This window comes from Diplotaxodon limnothrissa, linkage group LG3 (assembly GCF_057381915.1).
Source record: "Diplotaxodon limnothrissa isolate DT_005_m linkage group LG3, D_limnothrissa_male_GT1.1, whole genome shotgun sequence".
NCBI classification, from domain to species: Eukaryota; Metazoa; Chordata; class Actinopteri; order Cichliformes; family Cichlidae; genus Diplotaxodon; species Diplotaxodon limnothrissa.
In genome coordinates, this window is record NC_140598.1 from 2933485 (window position 1) to 2951133 (window position 17649).

The following is a 17649-nucleotide window of genomic DNA, read 5'->3' on the forward strand; positions in this document are numbered from 1 at the left end:
AACCCTGATCAGCTGTTTCTGTAAACAAGTGTGACATCATCAATACGCATCATTTCTGATGATTCAAAGACACAGGCACAGTAGAGAAACAACAACAGAAGAAGAACTCTGGTCCACGTCTCCATCACGCCGTCCTGCTCCGAAGGTCAGGGTGTCGTTGGAATTTTGTCATCAGACTCCTCTCTCTGCTCTTGAGTTCATAAATGGCATTAACGCCCCGCCCCCTCCTGCTCAGTATCGTTTGTCCTCCAGCGGCGTGGCCACGGTCACCTCTTTGCTCCCGAAGTCCCAGAAGGCCGTCATGTGGAAGGCCATGTTGGAGAAGACCACCAGGTACTCGAAGGCGGCGAACAGAGAGTAGATTCCTGCTTCACAGTATTTGTTGTGGCGTCTGAAGAAGTAGGCAGCGATCACACAGCAGCTGATGTTGAACAGAAAGAGACGCAGCTTCCAGTGATATGATGTCACTTCCTCTGGTCTCACGTAGTGTCTCTTGATGACGTACCACAGCCAGCACGTAATGAGCATGTGCACCAGCGAGCTCCCTATGAACGTGATGAACCCGTACTTATGAACACTGTAGGTTTCCGTGGACGACACGTACGTGAGCATCACCAGGCCGGTGTTCTCGGCGAGGCTGCAGAGGAGCGCCAGCCCGCTCAGCAGCAGCTCCGGCAGCCTGTCGGCGAAGCGGCTGCGGTAGAAGCTGAAGTAGGCGAAGGCCACCAGGTACCGCGGCGCCGAGTGGAGCCCGATGCAGCCGCTCCAGATGTAGCGCTCGGGCGCACCGCTGATGGCGGAGCTGATGGACGGGAGGTAGTTGGACACCTTACAGTGCGTGTACGTCGCTTCCTCATAGTGGTACCAGAGGGAGATGAAGATACAGGCGATGAAGCCGGTCACCGGCAGCAGAAACGTCCCCACGGAGAAGCTTTTGAAAGGCAGCCGGATGAGGAGCCGGTCCCGGTCCAGGTTGCTGTACGGCCCCTGAAGCATCCTTCACGGCTCCCGAGGCTAGCTCCGATCAACTCAAAGCCTCGCTTATATTTCCGCAGATCGCGGGCGGATTCGTCACGCACCAATCGCAGAGAGGCTTGCGGCAGCGCGCAACATCAATGCACTTTTATCCAATGAGCAGCACACACCGAGGCGGGGCGATGCTCCACGTGGAGCCCGTCACCAATCACGAGCCGGAGCGGCACCACGTCACAGCCAGTCACACACTTTAAGAGCAGCGAGTCTCCTCTGTTCGCTACATTTTATGCTCTTATCACAGGGAAAGGAACGTGAGGAAGAATGGCACGAACCAAGTAGTGTTTCTACAAGGCTTCGGGAAAATGAGTGGACGCGTACAAGAGTAGGAAGCACGGGGGTTTGGGAGCCCCAGACTTAGAGCTTGTTTTGCGAATTCCTTTTATAAAAATTACTCAAAGCGCAAGTTCTCGGGGTGCCCCGTGGGTTCGAGGGAAAGAGCAACTGTGGCAAAAGAAAAGAGGCAGGGCCAGAGCGGGTGTTCCATACCACAGACTTATGTTTGGTGACTTATCAAGTCAATGGGAACATTATGGTTTAAATATTCTCCAAGATAATACGAAAAATATCTATAAAAAAATTAATGAAACCAAAAATGACGGTTTAATTCAATATAAGTATGCAAATCAAGATGAAAATCTATTAATAGTTAAAAATATACAAGACAAACTATTACCCGAAAGCATGAGAGACGTGGTATGGCTCATCTCGCTCGGGCGCCTCCCTGTGAGGGCGGTGGTACAATGGAGTTGCTTTGTTACCACCATGAAATGTCCTATGACCGACTGTGATGAAGATGTATGTGAATTAAATAAAATGTGGAACACTGCCCATTCAATAATATCGATAGGGGAAGACAGCTCTGACGGAGTGGGTATTTTCTTTAAAAAAGATACGGTGAATATAATCAAAAGAAGGGACATAATACCGGGACGACTCCTCCTTGTTGATTGCTGTTATTACGGGCAAAGGTTGCGTATTATTAATGTTTATAATGCACCCGAACGAACGAAAAAGATACAATTACTGAAAAAACTGAAGTATTTATTAGAGATTGGTTTTAATATAATTTTGTGTGGAGATTTTAACATTGTTACTGAAGCTACTGACAGAATATCCAAGGTTGAATTTAGAGAACTGCGAGAAAGCAAATTGTTGGTTAAAGTCTGTAAGGAAGCAGCACTCCGTGATTTATACAGGCACTTGCATCCACATACCGTCCATTACACTAGATTCGATTCATTAACTAAAACAAGGATTGATAGATTCTACATATCACATAATGTTCAAGGTCTGAAATATGACACTCTTTTAACAGACTTTTCAGATCATATGGTGGTTATGGCAACAGTATCGTGTTGCCCCCATGAATTTTTGAACTATTGGAAATTGAATACATCCTTGTTAGCAGACGAGTTACTTAGGTTCGAAGTTAAATCTGAAATTAAGAAAATATTACATCTTAAGATTTTTACTACTTCTTTCTCGGAACTTTGGGAGCTCCTTAAACGACGTATGTGTCAATTTTTTAAATTTAAAGCGAGAGAAATAAATCATGCAAAGAATGTAAAATATAATGAAGATGTGAGCAGATATATATATTTAAGAAATAAGAAGGAGAAGGAAGAGGAGGAGGAAAATCAAATGATGTCTCTTAAAGAGGACATTGATCGAGTCAATAGAGAAGTTTTATTTAATATGTTGCGACGTACTGACTTTCACGGGAACAGTGATTATATGATTCTTAACAATCAAAAGAAATGTCGAAATTATTTTATTGTCTCAATTAAAGATAAACATGGAAAGTCAGTTTTTAAAGAAGAGGGGAAAAGACAAGTAATTAGAGACTATTGTTCGGAGATGTTTTCATCCATAGCTACAAACAGCGACGCTATTAACAATTTTTTGAGTGAGGTTGAACCATTAGATCCTGTCATTTATGAAACTTTGATTGGAAAAATTAAAAGAGAGGAAGTGGAGTCAGTAATTAACCAACTTAGTACCGATAAAACACCTGGTCTGGATGGACTCCCCTCTGAATTTTACAAAATTGTGAGTAAAGAACTGTCTGAATTATTAACTCAGTATTTTAATGAAGGAATAGAAAGAGAAACAATGGGTAAATCGTTTTATGAGGGAGTTATGTGTTTATTATATAAGAAAGGTGATAGAGAAGACATTAACAATTATAGGCAACTGACAATAATGAATGTAGATTATAAAATTTTTTCTAAAATAATTATGTCCAGACTAGAGGGTGTATTAGATATTATCATTGAAAAAGAACAAACATGCGCAATTAAGGGACGACTGATGTGGGATAACTTAAGTATGTTAAGAGAAATTATTTATAATGGAAAGGATTCAGAACTCTGCATTTTAGGATTAGATCAAAGGAGAGCTTTTGATTCTGTTTCCCACTCCTATTTATGGAAAGTAATGAAAGCTTATAATTTCCCGGACCAATTTATTTCCATTATTCAATTGAGTTATAAAAAGTCCCTAGTGCAAGTTAAGGTAAATGGAAAGCTCTCACCCCCTTTTAGTGCTGAGTACGGGGTTAAACAAGGATGTCCTTTGAGTGCTGCGTTATATGTCCTTGCAATTAATCCCTTATTGAAAAGGATAAATGATGATAAACGGATTAAGGGATACGTCCTTGACAAATCCCATAAAATCGCAGCTTTGGCGTATGCAGATGATGTGTCGGTGATAATTAGAAATCAAAACGAACTGTCTTCAGTTATGGAGATATTACAACACTACGAACAGGCATTAGGTGCCAAACTGAACCAAGACAAAACTGAAGGGGTGTGGCTTGGACATCAGACCAGACAACCTAAAATGATGATCTCTCTTTGTAGGGAGATTAAAATTTTGGGTATATGGATTGATAATACTGACTCTAGTTTACTAAATTGGAATAAGAAAGAAAATGAAATTAAAATGGAAATTATGAAATGGGAAAACAAAGATACAAATTATAAAACGCGTATTAATATTGTAAAAACACACATAATTTCAAAACTTCTTTTCCTTGCCACAATTTTTCCTCCCGCGAGAACAACTGTAATGAAAATAAGTAAGATGTGCATTAAATTTATCTGGGGATCCAATCGAGAAGTGACTAAGAGAAAATTTATGTACAAGACTAGGAAACACGGGGGTTTGGGAGCCCGAGACTTAGAGATTGTTTTGCGAATTCCTTTTATAAAAATTACTCAAAGCGCAATTTCTCGGGGTGCCCCGTGGGTTCGAGGGAAAGAGCAATTGTGGCAAAAGAAAAGAGGCAGGGCCAGAGCGGGTGTTCCATACCACAGACTTATGTTTGGTGACTTATCAAGTCAATGGGAACATTATGGTTTAAATATTCTCCAAGATAATACGACAAATATCTATAAAAAAATTAATGGAATACAAAATGAAGGTGTAATTCAATATAAGTATGCAAATCAAGATGAAAATCTATTAATAGTTAAAAATATACAAGACAAACTATTACCCGAAAGCATGAGAGACGTGGTATGGCTCATCTCGCTCGGGCGCCTCCCTGTGAGGGCGGTGGTGAAGTGGAGTTGTTTTGTTACCACCATGAAATGTCCTATGACCGACTGTGATGAAGATGAGACCCTAGTCCCTGTGTGTTGGCCCTGCGACAGACTGGCGACCTGTCCAGGGTGTACCCCGCCTCTCGCCCTATGACAGCTGGGATAGGTTCCAGCGCCCCCCGCGACCCTGAAAAGGACAAGCGGAAGCGAATGGATGGATATTCTCCAAGATAATATGAAAAATATCTATAAAAAAATTAATGAAACCAAAAATGAAGGTGTAATTCAATATAAGTATGCAAATCAAGATGAAAATCTTTTAATAGTTAAAAATATACAAGACAGGGTTGTTCCAGATAGGTGTACGTTTGCATGGGATTAATGAAGACGCCGTCAATTTTAGAAACTAATATTTAGTATTTACTGTCATATTCCCATATATCATTGTGATGTTGTTTATTCTATTACTCTTGTTCTCTTCTGCTTGTTTTCTTTTTTCTTTCTCAGCAGGTGATCCAGGTGATTGATATATGCATTTTTTATTTATTTCTTCTTTTTTTTTTCTGCTCATTCTGTTGGTTTTTGTTTTTTGCCCTTCTCCCCCGTCCCTCTTCTCAGCTGTTTCTCTTTCCTTCTTTCTTTCTCCCCTTCTTTCCCCCAGTCAAGTCTGTCCCGTATTCAGCAAGTGAAAATAAAATAAACAATAAAAGGTGAATCAAATGGACCATTACGGCAAGGCTGGGATGGTCAATTTGGTAAAGTAAATCCGTTGGGCATCTTTCTTTGCCTTTAGACAACAATTCTGATGGCAAAAGAGCCAAACGGGACAGGCAAAAAAATATATATATATATATATATATATATACAAGACAAATTATTATCCGAAAGCATGAGAGGCGTGGTATGGCTCATCTCGCTCGGGCGCCTCCCTGTGAGAGCGGTGGTACAATGGAGTTGTTTTGTTACCACCATGAAATGTCCTATGACAGACTGTGATGAAGATGAGACCCTAGAACATCTTCTATTGGATTGTTATAGGACAACTGAGATCAGGCAGAAGATGACAGAGATTGGCTATGATGTGGATGTTAATATTAAAGCAGTTAAATATGGTTTGTTTAAAGAAAAAATGGGTGAAGACAAAAGGGGACTCTTTTGGTTAGTAATGTGTGTTATAAACACACACATTTCGAAAACCCGTGCCAAAGGAGTGTTGGAACAAAAGATGATAAGTAGTGATTTGGTGAGTAAACATATCATTACAGATCAGCGGAGAAGACGAACAATGGACCTGAAACTTGGGAAAGTTTTCCCCTGGAACGAATTGAACCTGTAAGTTTTAAAAGCGTTCTGTGGACTCAGATGCTAGATTTTCCTTCTTGTTCTCCTTTTTCATTAATGAGTGGTGTGTGATCATGGTTTTGTATATGTAATTGTATGTGTATGTACATTTTATATGTAAGTTTGTTTACTTTAAATAAAGAGTTAAAAAAAAAAGAGAGGGTGGCATCGTCGCCTGAGCTTATCCCTTCCCTTCTGCTTGTAGCCCTCTTGTGTATAAACATGCCCCCATATGTGTAATGATAACAGCAAATCCTTATTTGCCTAGTATCATGTTTTGTTGTTAATACTCCTAGACTGTAGGGGGAGCTAGAGAGCAACGGGAGTTACCTCGGAGTAGATTGTGATGGCGAAGCTTTGTTTACATGTGAACCACAGTTCGATAAAATACCTTCTCTTCGAGTAATGGTGTCATTCTTAAGAACCCACAACAACATAAAGAAACAAGACATGGTGTCAGAAGATCGACTTGAAGAAAGGTAACGGACTACAATATAGCAGTACCGACGGATCAGCTTAGCAGTGAACGTAGTGTAGCTAACTCGCCGAGGGAGAGAAAAGAGACCTAGCGACGTAAGCATGGACGGCTTACACCTACCACCGATTCTTCAGTTGACTGGAAATGTGGCTGAAAATTGGAGAAGATTTAAGCAACGTTTCACATTGTACCTATCAGCAATTGGACTTGACGAGGCAAGTGATAAAAAGCAAGCGTCAGTGTTTTTGCATATAGTGGGTGATGAGGCACTGGAAGTCTATAATAACTTCACGTTTACTGATGGTGACGGAATGAAGCTGAATAAAATAATGGAGAAGTTTGAGGCTTACTGCATATCTAAGAGAAATGTGACATTTGAGAGGCACAGATTCTTCACATGTGTACAGAAGACAGGGGAGACAATAGATCAGTATGTCACAGAGCTGCAGAACAGGAGTAAAACATGTGAATTTGGAGGACTGACAGACTCTTTGATAAAAGACAGACTTGTGTGCGGGATTCCAGACAACGGTCTGAGAGAGAGGCTACTGAGAGAGGAAATTCTTGACCTGGAAAAAGCATTAACACTGTGCAGAGCAGCTGAAACACAGAGGTGTGGACTCGAGTCACATGACTTGGACTCGAGTCAGACTCGAGTCATTAATTTTATGACTTTAGACTTGACTTGAAAAAATGTTCTAAGACTTGTGACTTGACTTGGACTTTTACACCAATGACTTGGGACTTGAATTGGACTTGAACCGGTTTACTTGAAAAGACTTGATATTTTACCCCAAATATAAAATTTAACATGCATATTATATAGAGATTGAAAATGTGACGTCATTCACGGGTAGAACCGCAAAGGATTCTGGGAACTCGTGGCAAGCGGTACTAGCGCACGCAGGCTTTCAATTAAAATCAGTTATACAGCGATAAAAAGAAACACAAAAATGTCAAGAAGCTGTTGTATTATTAACTGCAATAGCCGGTCGCATGACAGCCACGGGAAGCCGACGGGTAAAGAGATCGGTTGTTATCGGATTACGTCGTTGAAGAGAAATTGTTCAAGCCATGTTTCCGAAGTAACAAAGACGCGACGGATGGCCTGGATTGCAGCCATTCAAAGATCAAATACAGTGGGGCAAAAAAGTATTTAGTCAGCCACCGATTGTGCAAGTTCCCCCACTTAAAATGATGACAGAGGTCAGTAATTTGCACCAGAGGTACACTTCAACTGTGAGAGACAGAATGTGAAAAAAAAATCCATGAATTCACATGGTAGGATTTGTAAAGAATTTATTCGTAAATCAGGGTGGAAAATAAGTATTTGGTCACCTCAAACAAGGAAAATCTCTGGCTGTCACAGACCTGTAACGTCTTCTGTAAGAAGCTTTTCTGTCCCCCACTCGTTACCTGTATGAATGGCACCTGTTTGAACTCATCATCTGTATAAAAGACACCTGTCCACAGCCTCAAACAGTCTGACTCCAAACTCCGCCATGGCCAAGACCAAAGAGCTTTCGAAGACACCAGGAAAAGTATTGTAGACCTGCACCAGACTGGGAAGAGTGAATCTACAATAGGCAAGCAGCTTGGTGTGAAAAAATCAACTGTGGGAGCAATCATCAGAAAATGGAAGACATACAAGACCACTGATAATCTCCCTCGATCTGGGGCTCCACACAAGATCTCATCCCGTGGGGTCAAAATGATCATGAGAACGGTGAGCAAAGATCCCAGAACCACACGGGGGGACCTGGTGAATGACCTGCAGAGAGCTGGGACCAAAGTAACAAAGGTCACCATCAGTAACACACTACAACGGCAGGGAATCAAATCCCGCAGTGCCAGACGTGTTCCGCTGCTGAAGCCAGTGCATGTCCAGGCCCGTCTGAAGTTTGCCAGAGAGCACATGGATGATACAGCAGAGGATTGGGAGAATGTCATGTGGTCAGATGAAACCAAAGTAGAACTTTTTGGTATAAACTCAACTCGGCCTGTTTGGAGGAAGAAGAATACTGAGTTGCATCCCAAGAACACCATACCTACTGTGAAGCATGGGGGTGGAAACATCATGCTATGGGGCTGTTTTTCTGCCAAGGGGACAGGACGACTGATCCGTGTTAAGGACAGAATGAATGGGGCCATGTATCGTGAGATTTTGAGCCAAAACCTCCTTCCATCAGTGAGAACTTTGAAGATGAAACGAGGCTGGGTCTTCCAACATGACAATGATCCAAAACACACCGCCCGGGCAACAAAGGAGTGGCTCCGTAAGAAGCATTTGAAAGTCCTGGAGTGGCCTAGCCAGTCTCCAGACCTCAACCCCATAGAAAATCTGTGGCGGGAGTTGAAAGTCCGTGTTGCTCGGCGACAGCCCCAAAACATCACTGCTCTCGAGAAGATCTGCATGGAGGAATGGGCCAAAATACCAGCTACTGTGTGTGCAAACCTGGTAAAGACCTATAGTAAACGTTTGACCTCTGTTATTGCCAACAAAGGTTATGTTACAAAGTATTGAGTTGTATTTTTGTTATTGACCAAATACTTATTTTCCACCCTGATTTACGAATAAATTCTTTACAAATCCTACCATGTGGATTCATGGATTTTTTTTTTCACATTCTGTCTCTCACAGTTGAAGTGTACCTCTGGTGCAAATTACTGACCTCTGTCATCATTTTAGGTGGGGGAACTTGCACAATCGGTGGCTGACTAAATACTTTTTTGCCCCACTGTATAACGTCCCAGAACACTCCAGCTCACAGGTTAGTCTGCTCCAAGCATTTACACGAAGGTCAGTGTTTTTTAGTAGTTAATACGTCATTTTCATAACATAATTAGTGATATAGGTTACAAGCAAGTCTGGCGCTGAACAGAAATGGTCGCGCTATGCTCCTTTATTTATTGTGCATAAATAGTGAATTGTCCTGACACAATATTGCGTTTCGCTTCTGTTATTATGGTACATTGACAAAAACATATACTTTTATTCACAGGATAAAACAGGTTTTTTGTATCACTAATTGCCCAGTACGATTACAGCATACAATATTGTTGTCGCTGCTACATTTCTGTGATGGGTACCAGAAATTATTTCCACTACTAATTAATTACCGTTGAGCTCAAAGGTCCTATTAATAAACGGTTAAGGAATGTGTATTTATGACGACAATTTGTGAGACTGGTAAACTTATGATACGTACGATGGTCTTTCGTTCTACACGGTGCATTTCAAGGTCCTGTACCCATCCGTCGGTAAACTGTACCTGGGCTTGTTGCAGTGACCTGAAGTTACTAAACTTCATGAGTGTATGCACTCACTCCAAGAACCGTATGATTATAAATATGCATATAAATATGCTAAGATGAGATAGCTGACTTCATCTAACTAGCAAATGTTGTCCAGGCTACGTTGGTGATGCAGTTTTTTTTAATGTGTATGATATTTTTGTCATGCGATTTTAAAGCTGGTCCTACAACCGCATCCAAGAATAACATGCAGCTTATCTCAGAACTGTCGGTGAAAATTATTCTTGGAGCTAGGTTTAATTGAGCTGCATTTTAAAGAGGTGCAATTTCACAATTTGTGTATATTTTCTAAGTTCACTATTTTGTCATGTGTTGAGAAAAACACAGATTTTAAAATTACATGGTCTAATATTTACATTTAGCATAACTGCAACATTATTTTTTCGTTTTTTTTTTTTTTTTTAAGACTCGAAAGGACTTGAAATTCAAAGTTTCAGACTTGTGACTTGACTCGGACTTTTACACCAGTGACTTGAGACTCGACTCTGACTTGCCTGACATTACTTGAGACATTACTTGAGACTTGAGGATAAAGACTTGAGACTTACTTGAGACTTGCAAAACAATGACTTGGTCCCACCTCTGCTGAAACAGTGAGGGCACAAGCTAAAGAACTGCTTAGTGACAGCTGCAGAGTGGATGCTGTGAATAAGAACACACAAAGAGTCAAAAAGGAGAGTGCTGCCGCTGAAATGAAACTGCAATGGACATCGCCAGCAAACAGGGACAGAAAAGAAAAGACTTGTGGTCGCTGCGGAATGCAACATCCTCCTAAAAAATGTCCAGCATATGGGAAAAGATGCAAGACATGTAACAAAAATAACCATTATGCTAGGTGCTGCAAAGCTCAAACCCTGAAACAAAGTGCAGTCCATACTGTGGATGAAGAAGACACAGAGGAACTCTATGTAGCTGCAGTGACAGACAATAAGACAGGTGAAAAGGACTGGATAATGACACTCAAAGTGAATGACACACTCATGACAGTCAAGCTGGATACTGAAGCTCAAGTGAATGTCATATCAGAAGCAGAGTTCAAGAAAATCAGACCTAGACCTAAAATGCATGCAACGAAGGTGAAAGTGAGTGGATACTCAGGTGCAGAAATACCTGTGAAAGGAAAATGCATGGTTAAAGTGACACACAAAGACAAGGAGCACACGCTAACATTCATTGTGGTGCCGAAGACTGTGCAGCCTATACTAGGGTTACATGCCTGTGAGAGTCTGAACCTAGTGAAAAGAGTGCTCGTTGTGGAAACTGATGATGACATGGACTATAATCAGTTGATGAAGGAATATGGTGACCTATTTCAGGGACTTGGTTGCCTTGCTGGAGAACACACAATCAGAGTCGATGAAAGTGTAACACCAGTCATTCATCCATGCCGCAAAGTACCATTTGCTCTACAAAAGCCACTGAAAGCCGAGTTGGACAGGATGGAAAACCTGGAAGTGATTGAAAAGATCGATGAACCAACGGAGTGGGTGAGTTCTCTTGTTATTGTGGAGAAAAAGACTGGAAAGCTCAGAGTTTGCATGGATCCTAGAGATCTGAATAGAGCAATAAAGAGAGAACATTTCAAACTACCTACAAGAGAAGAGATAATGTCACAGTTTGCAAACGCGAAGTACTTTAGCAAGCTAGATGCTTCATCAGGATTTTGGCAACTGAAGCTGGACGAAGCAAGTTCAAAACTGTGCACGTTCAACAGCCCATTTGGCAGGTACAGATTCCGGCGACTGCGATTGCTTCAGCACCTGAGGTGTATCACAAAACAATACACATGATCTATGAACACCTGGAGGGAGTCGACACGTCAATGGATGACATCATTGTGTGGGGTAGCACAAAAGCTGAGAAATGTTCTTGAAGCAACCAGAAAAGCCAATCTGAAGCTGAACAAAGAGAAATGTCAATTTGGGGCGAAGGAACTGACATTCATTGGAGATATCCTGAGCAGTGAAGGCATCAGACCAGATCCTCAAAAGGTGTCTGCAATTGAAAACATGCCGAGGCCGCAATGCAAGAAAGATGTGCAGAGATGTAATGGCATGATAAACTACATGGGAAAATTCATACCCAATCTCTCAGAAAAAATGGCGCCACTGAGACAGCTAACTGAAAAGAGAATCGAATGGGAGTGGAATCATGGACATGAGAAAGCATGGCGTGACTTGAAAGATCTGCTTACAAAGGAACCAGTTCTGAAGTTTTATGATCCAATGAGACCTATTAAGATCTCATCAGATGCATCACAGAGTGGGCTTGGAGCTGTTCTTCTGCAGAAGTATGATGAGTGGCAGCCTGTTGCATATGCATCGCGATCCATGACAGACGCAGAGACAAGATATGCACAGATTGAAAAAGAACTGCTCAGCATAACGTACGCCCGTGAGAGATTTCACCAGTTTGTGTCCGGGCAGGCCATCAGTGTTGAAACTAACCACAAGCCACTGATAGCATTGTTCCAAAAACCACTAAATGACTCCACTGAGAATCCAAAAAATGATGATCCGGCTGCAACGTTACACGCTTAATGTGATGTACACACCTGGCAAGCTGATGTACACAGCTGACACATTATCCCGAGCTGTTGATCCGAATGAGCCAGCGAACACCAAGATGGATGAGGATGTAAGAGCATATGTGAGCATGGTCACAAGTGCACTTCCTGTTGCAGAAGGGAAGATGGAGCTCATCAGAACGGAGACAAGCAAAGATGGAACGTTACAAGCACTGCGCAAAACCATCATAGATGGATGGCCCAGCTGTAAGCAAAACTGCTCACCTGCTATTCAAGAGTACTGGAACTGCAGAGCAGAACTGTCTGTAGTGGATGATGTGGTGTTCAAGGGAAGTAAAATTGTCATCCCAAAGAGCCTGTGAGGAGAGATGCTCAAAAAGATACACGCAGGGCATCTAGGCATGGAAAAATGTAAAAGGAGAGCACGTGAGGTGATGTACTGGCCACGGATTAATCAGGATGTGACAAATGAAGTGTCGAACTGTTCAACAGCAAGCAATCCTGCCGAGCCACTAAAGCCGCACCCAGTGCCAGACCGACCATATCAGAAAGTGGGGGCTGACCTCTTTGTGTCTGGAGGAAAGGACTATATTGTGGTCACAGACGACTACTCTTTGTATCCGGAAGTATGTAGACTGCAAACAACAACAGCAGAGGCTGTAATCACCTCTATGAAAGCTGTATTTGAATGACACGGTGTGCCAAGTGAAGTGTTCACAGACAATGGACCACAATTCTTCAATATTAGGTTTGGACAGTTTGCCAAAGAATGGGACTTTGTTCACACAACATCAAGCCCGCACTACCCACAATCTAATGGACTAGTGGAAAAGTCCGTCCAAACAGTGAAGAGGCTGATGAGTAAGCCGAGAGACAGTGGTGCTGACTTCTACCAAAGCCTGCTAGTATACCGCACAACGCCACTTGAGTGTGGTATGTCACCAGCACAGCTTCTTATGGGACGACGCCTGAGCTCAAACCTGTCCATTCAGGATAATCTGCTTGAAACAAAAGAGGGAAACAGCGTGAAGAAGTTTAAGGAGCAACAAAAAGCAAAGCAGAAGTTCTATTATGACAGAGGAACAAAACACCTACCTGAACTGCATGCTGGGGATCAAGTGAGATTCAAAGACAAATCCAACGCATGGGCACAGAAAGCGACTGTTCTAAGGAAAGATCAACCACGATCATACATCATTCAGACAGAAGATGGAGCTATACTGCGAAGAAATCGCCGAGATCTTATTAAGGGACCAGTAGTAGTGGAGCAGAGGTTGGAGGCTGCTGAACAACCCCAACACACACATGAGACACTATCACCTGAAACACCTACACATACACAAGAACAAACACTGAGAAGATCTGTAAGACAAGTAAAGCCACCTATGAGACTGATTGAACAGATGTAATGTGTTGACATGTTGTTTGGAAGATGATGTCATAGTATCTATGCAAGTTTCACTATGTTTGGTTACTAGTGTTGAATGGACCATAATTGTTGAAAACTACTTGTGTTGTTAACGTTACTTTGATAAAGCCTGATTTAACAAATAAAAAACAAATAGAGACTGTTTATGTTTGTGAAAGTAGGTATGTTATTTTATTGTTGAAAAAAAAGGAAGATGTAATGATAACAGCAAATCCTTATTTGCCTAGTATCATGTTTTATGTTGTTAATACTCCTAGACTGTAGGGGGAGCTAGAGAGCAACGGGAGTTACCTCGGAGTAGACCGTGATGGCGAAGCTTTGTTTATATGTGAACTACAGTTCGATAAAATACCTTCTCTTCAAGTAATGGTGTCATTCTTAAGAACCCACAACAACATAAAGAAACAAGATAATATGTACCTTTACCCTATGCCTCTAAATTTGACAACCTATGGGTAAGGTTGAAATATGGTGGAAGTAACGATCCACCTTCCCGCGATTATGTGGCGGAGGAACTCCTTTTCCAATCTTCTTGGGTAAACCCTGTTATGGATTCAAATATTGGGGATGGACACAAGAGGAAAAACCCAAAGAACAACACTGGTCCGGCCGGGTTGAGTCAAACAATGATTTTAATGATCACACAAGTGGGAGATGGACACCGTACGCAGACAGCCTCAGATCTCTCCTCAAAAACCACATTTCCATAGTTTTATGAAATCAGGGTATTAGAACGCCCCTTCATGCGTAAGACAGGTGCAATACAATCAATGTTGACAGTTTATTTAACACAGAAAAGAACATTCGCTCCTTCCCGAGGACAGGCACTCCCACCTGTCTCCTGGAGCCAACTGTCCCCCTGCGGAGACACAACATTGCAGCTACAAGGATTTCCAAATTGATTAAGGTGATCAGTGTGTAATGCTCTGAATCAAGTATGTAATATTAAATGAATATTGTTTAATCAACTGCCACTACTTAAAACATAACAAAAGATATAACTGAATACAGAATCACAAAGAATAACATTATATCAGTGTTGTGTAAGCGCGTGCGGCCTTCTATGCTCAAAGCCTTTCCCCTCCATAGATCAGCCAGACATTCGCGCTGACTGTAGCTTTTAACCTTTATTAACTTGAGCACAACTCTACAATGAGCAACAAACTGCAATATGTGTGAGATGATCAGGGTTACACCTGCAATGAAAGATCATATGATTATTCTGGTACCTGTAAATAAAAGATTAACCTAAGGTTATAACAATCACTGTAATGTAAAGGTTAATGTAAGGTCAAAAGCTTCAATAAATGTTTAATGCAAAGCTGATTATATGATTCTGATGAACTAATAATGCAGATACTAAAATAACAGAAAAACATCCCCTTTTTATCCCACAACCCCCAGGACATCTATGCTTTCATTTCGTTACCCAATAGAAGAGTTTGAGTTGTGCTTCCTTCAAGAAGCCCCCTTACGACGTTTTTTGGAAATTCATCATACCAACTTAAATCACCCTAAGTGGAAGGAATGGTCTGTAGAATCTCCAGTCCAGCTAGAAGTCACAACAATTGTGGTGAAATTTTGGACAGGAAGAGTTCCGGACCAAGACATTGAGCTCTATCTACAAAGGTACTGTGAAGTCTTGCAACCTCCTGTGAAGCCGGTTGACAAATTCGGCTTATGGTACGGAGTAAGAAAATTCAAAGTACGAATGCGGAGAGATGGAGCAGGTCATATTGTTTCCATCCCTAACTCCATCTCTCTGGGCCCTTTTAATGGGCGTGTCATATATAAGCCCTGATAAGTATGCACAATAATAAGGCTCCAGGTCCAGATGGCTTTCCTGCAGAATTCTACAAAGAATTCTGGTCGATTCTAGCACCAGTTTTCTACAGAACGTTGTTGGAAATTAAAGAAAAGGGCAGACTTCCATCAAATATGAATTCTGCAAACATTAATCTCCTGCTAAAACCAGGCAAAGACCCTGTATATCCCTCAAGCTATCGTCCAATATCCCTTATAAATGTAGACCTTAAAATAATCTGCAAAGCTCTCTCAAAGAGACTGGAGAAAATAACCCCCCTCTTAATTCATCCTGACCAAACTGGTTTCATAAAAGGTAGGCACTCATCAACAAATACACGTAGATTACTTAATTTGATAGACTACTCATACAGTAAAAACCTAGAAACTACAATATTCTCTTTAGACGCAGAAAAAGCATTTGACAGAGTTAACTGGAAATTTCTATTTGCAACTTTACACAAATTTGGTTTTGGATCCTCTTTCATAAACTGGTTAAAAATATTATATAATTCCCCAACAGCTTGTGTTAGAACAAATGACCAGACATCCTCCAGCTTCTGTCTCTTGAGGGGCACCAGGCAGGGATGCCCACTCTCCCCTTCACTATTTGCAATTTTTATTGAACCACTAGCAGCAGCAATTAGACAGAATTCAGTAATTAAGGGCATAAAATGCAAGAACGTGGAACATAAAATCAGCCTTTATGCAGATGATGTGTTACTCTTTCTCCAAAATTCACAAACCAATATCTCTGGGGTGATTGAATTGATAAACTCTTTTGCAAGAATATCAGATTACTCAATTAACTGGTCAAAATCTACAGTCCTACCGATTAATTGCTCCTTCCATAATTCCTCTTCTACACCACTGCAATCGGGAAATATAAAATATTTAGGTATTAATGTTTCTCCCAAGCTTGCAGATCTAACTAAATTAAACCATATCCCACTTTTAAAGAAGGTAGAAGATGATCTGGCTAGATGGAAATGTCTACCCATATCACTCATGGGAAGGGTTGCCGCTATAAAAATGATGGTCTTACCAAAAATAAATTATTTATTCTCAATGATCCCAACTAAACCGCCACAAGATTGGTTCAGATCTCTAGATTCATGTATGTCCAAATTCCTTTGGAAAAATAAACCCCCACGTATAAGCTTAAAAACACTACAAAAGACCAAGGATAAAGGAGGACTAGAACTGCCTAACTTTCAGCACTACTTCTTAGCCAACAGGCTTCAGTTTATCTCAGGATGGCTAAAACACACCCTCTTAGATGAACCTTGGCTAGATGTAGAACAAGCACTCTGCAATAATCTAGAGATCTCAGACCTACCATTTATCAGCTCAAACATCCAACGACATGAATGCTTTAAAAGCATCAACATCAGCTCTTCTCTGACAGCATGGTGGGAGTTTCTAAAATTGACGGCGTCTTCATTAATCCCATGCAAACGTACACCTATCTGGAACAACCCTGACATATTACAAAACAATAATATGATAAACTTTTCAGATTGGAGTGATAAAGGAATCAAATATTTAGAACATATACTAGAAGGAACAGAATTTATTTCATTTGACGGACTAGTTACACAATATGGGATCAACAAGAAAAGATTTTTAGAATATCAACAAATTAAATCCATAGTAAAAAAGAAATTTAAACCGGGTCAAGTTGAACTACAAACACCACCAAGTGTGGTTCAATTTCTTACTCTTAAACCCCCCAAATTACTATCCAAAATATACAGAATGCTTTCTAAAACAGATGAATCAATATCACTTCCTATTGCAAAATGGGAAGCGGATTTATCAGTTAACTTAGACCTAAACTTCTGGTCTCAGATTTGCTTAAAAACCTTTCATCTAATTAGAAATCCCAGTCTTCAATTAATTCAATACAAAATATTACATAGAGTACACTATACAGGTCATCGGATGTTCAAGATGGGCTTTACGTCTACCAACAACTGCTCACACTGCCAAACCAATTCACCGGACAATTATATCCACGCTCTTTGGTTCTGTCCACCAGTTCAGAAGTTTTGGCGCAAGATATGTGAAGACTTATCGAAGTGTCTGAAATGTAACATTCCAACTTCCCCCTTAGTGTGTTTGTTGGGCAGCTTAGATAATGTCACTTCAGAAAAGAATATCGCCCATATGGTTT

At 41.1% G+C, this 17649-nt stretch overlaps 1 protein-coding gene and 1 pseudogene across 1 annotated transcript in view; both read right to left on the minus strand.

Moving 5' to 3' along the window:
• The window catches only part of LOC146634286 (NLR family CARD domain-containing protein 3-like), a 612463-nt gene that overhangs the window by 250573 nt on the left and 344241 nt on the right, over positions 1 to 17649 (minus strand). The gene's annotated exons all lie outside the window — the stretch shown is intronic.
• Positions 232 to 996, minus strand: LOC146634291 (acyltransferase PGAP2 pseudogene; annotated as a pseudogene).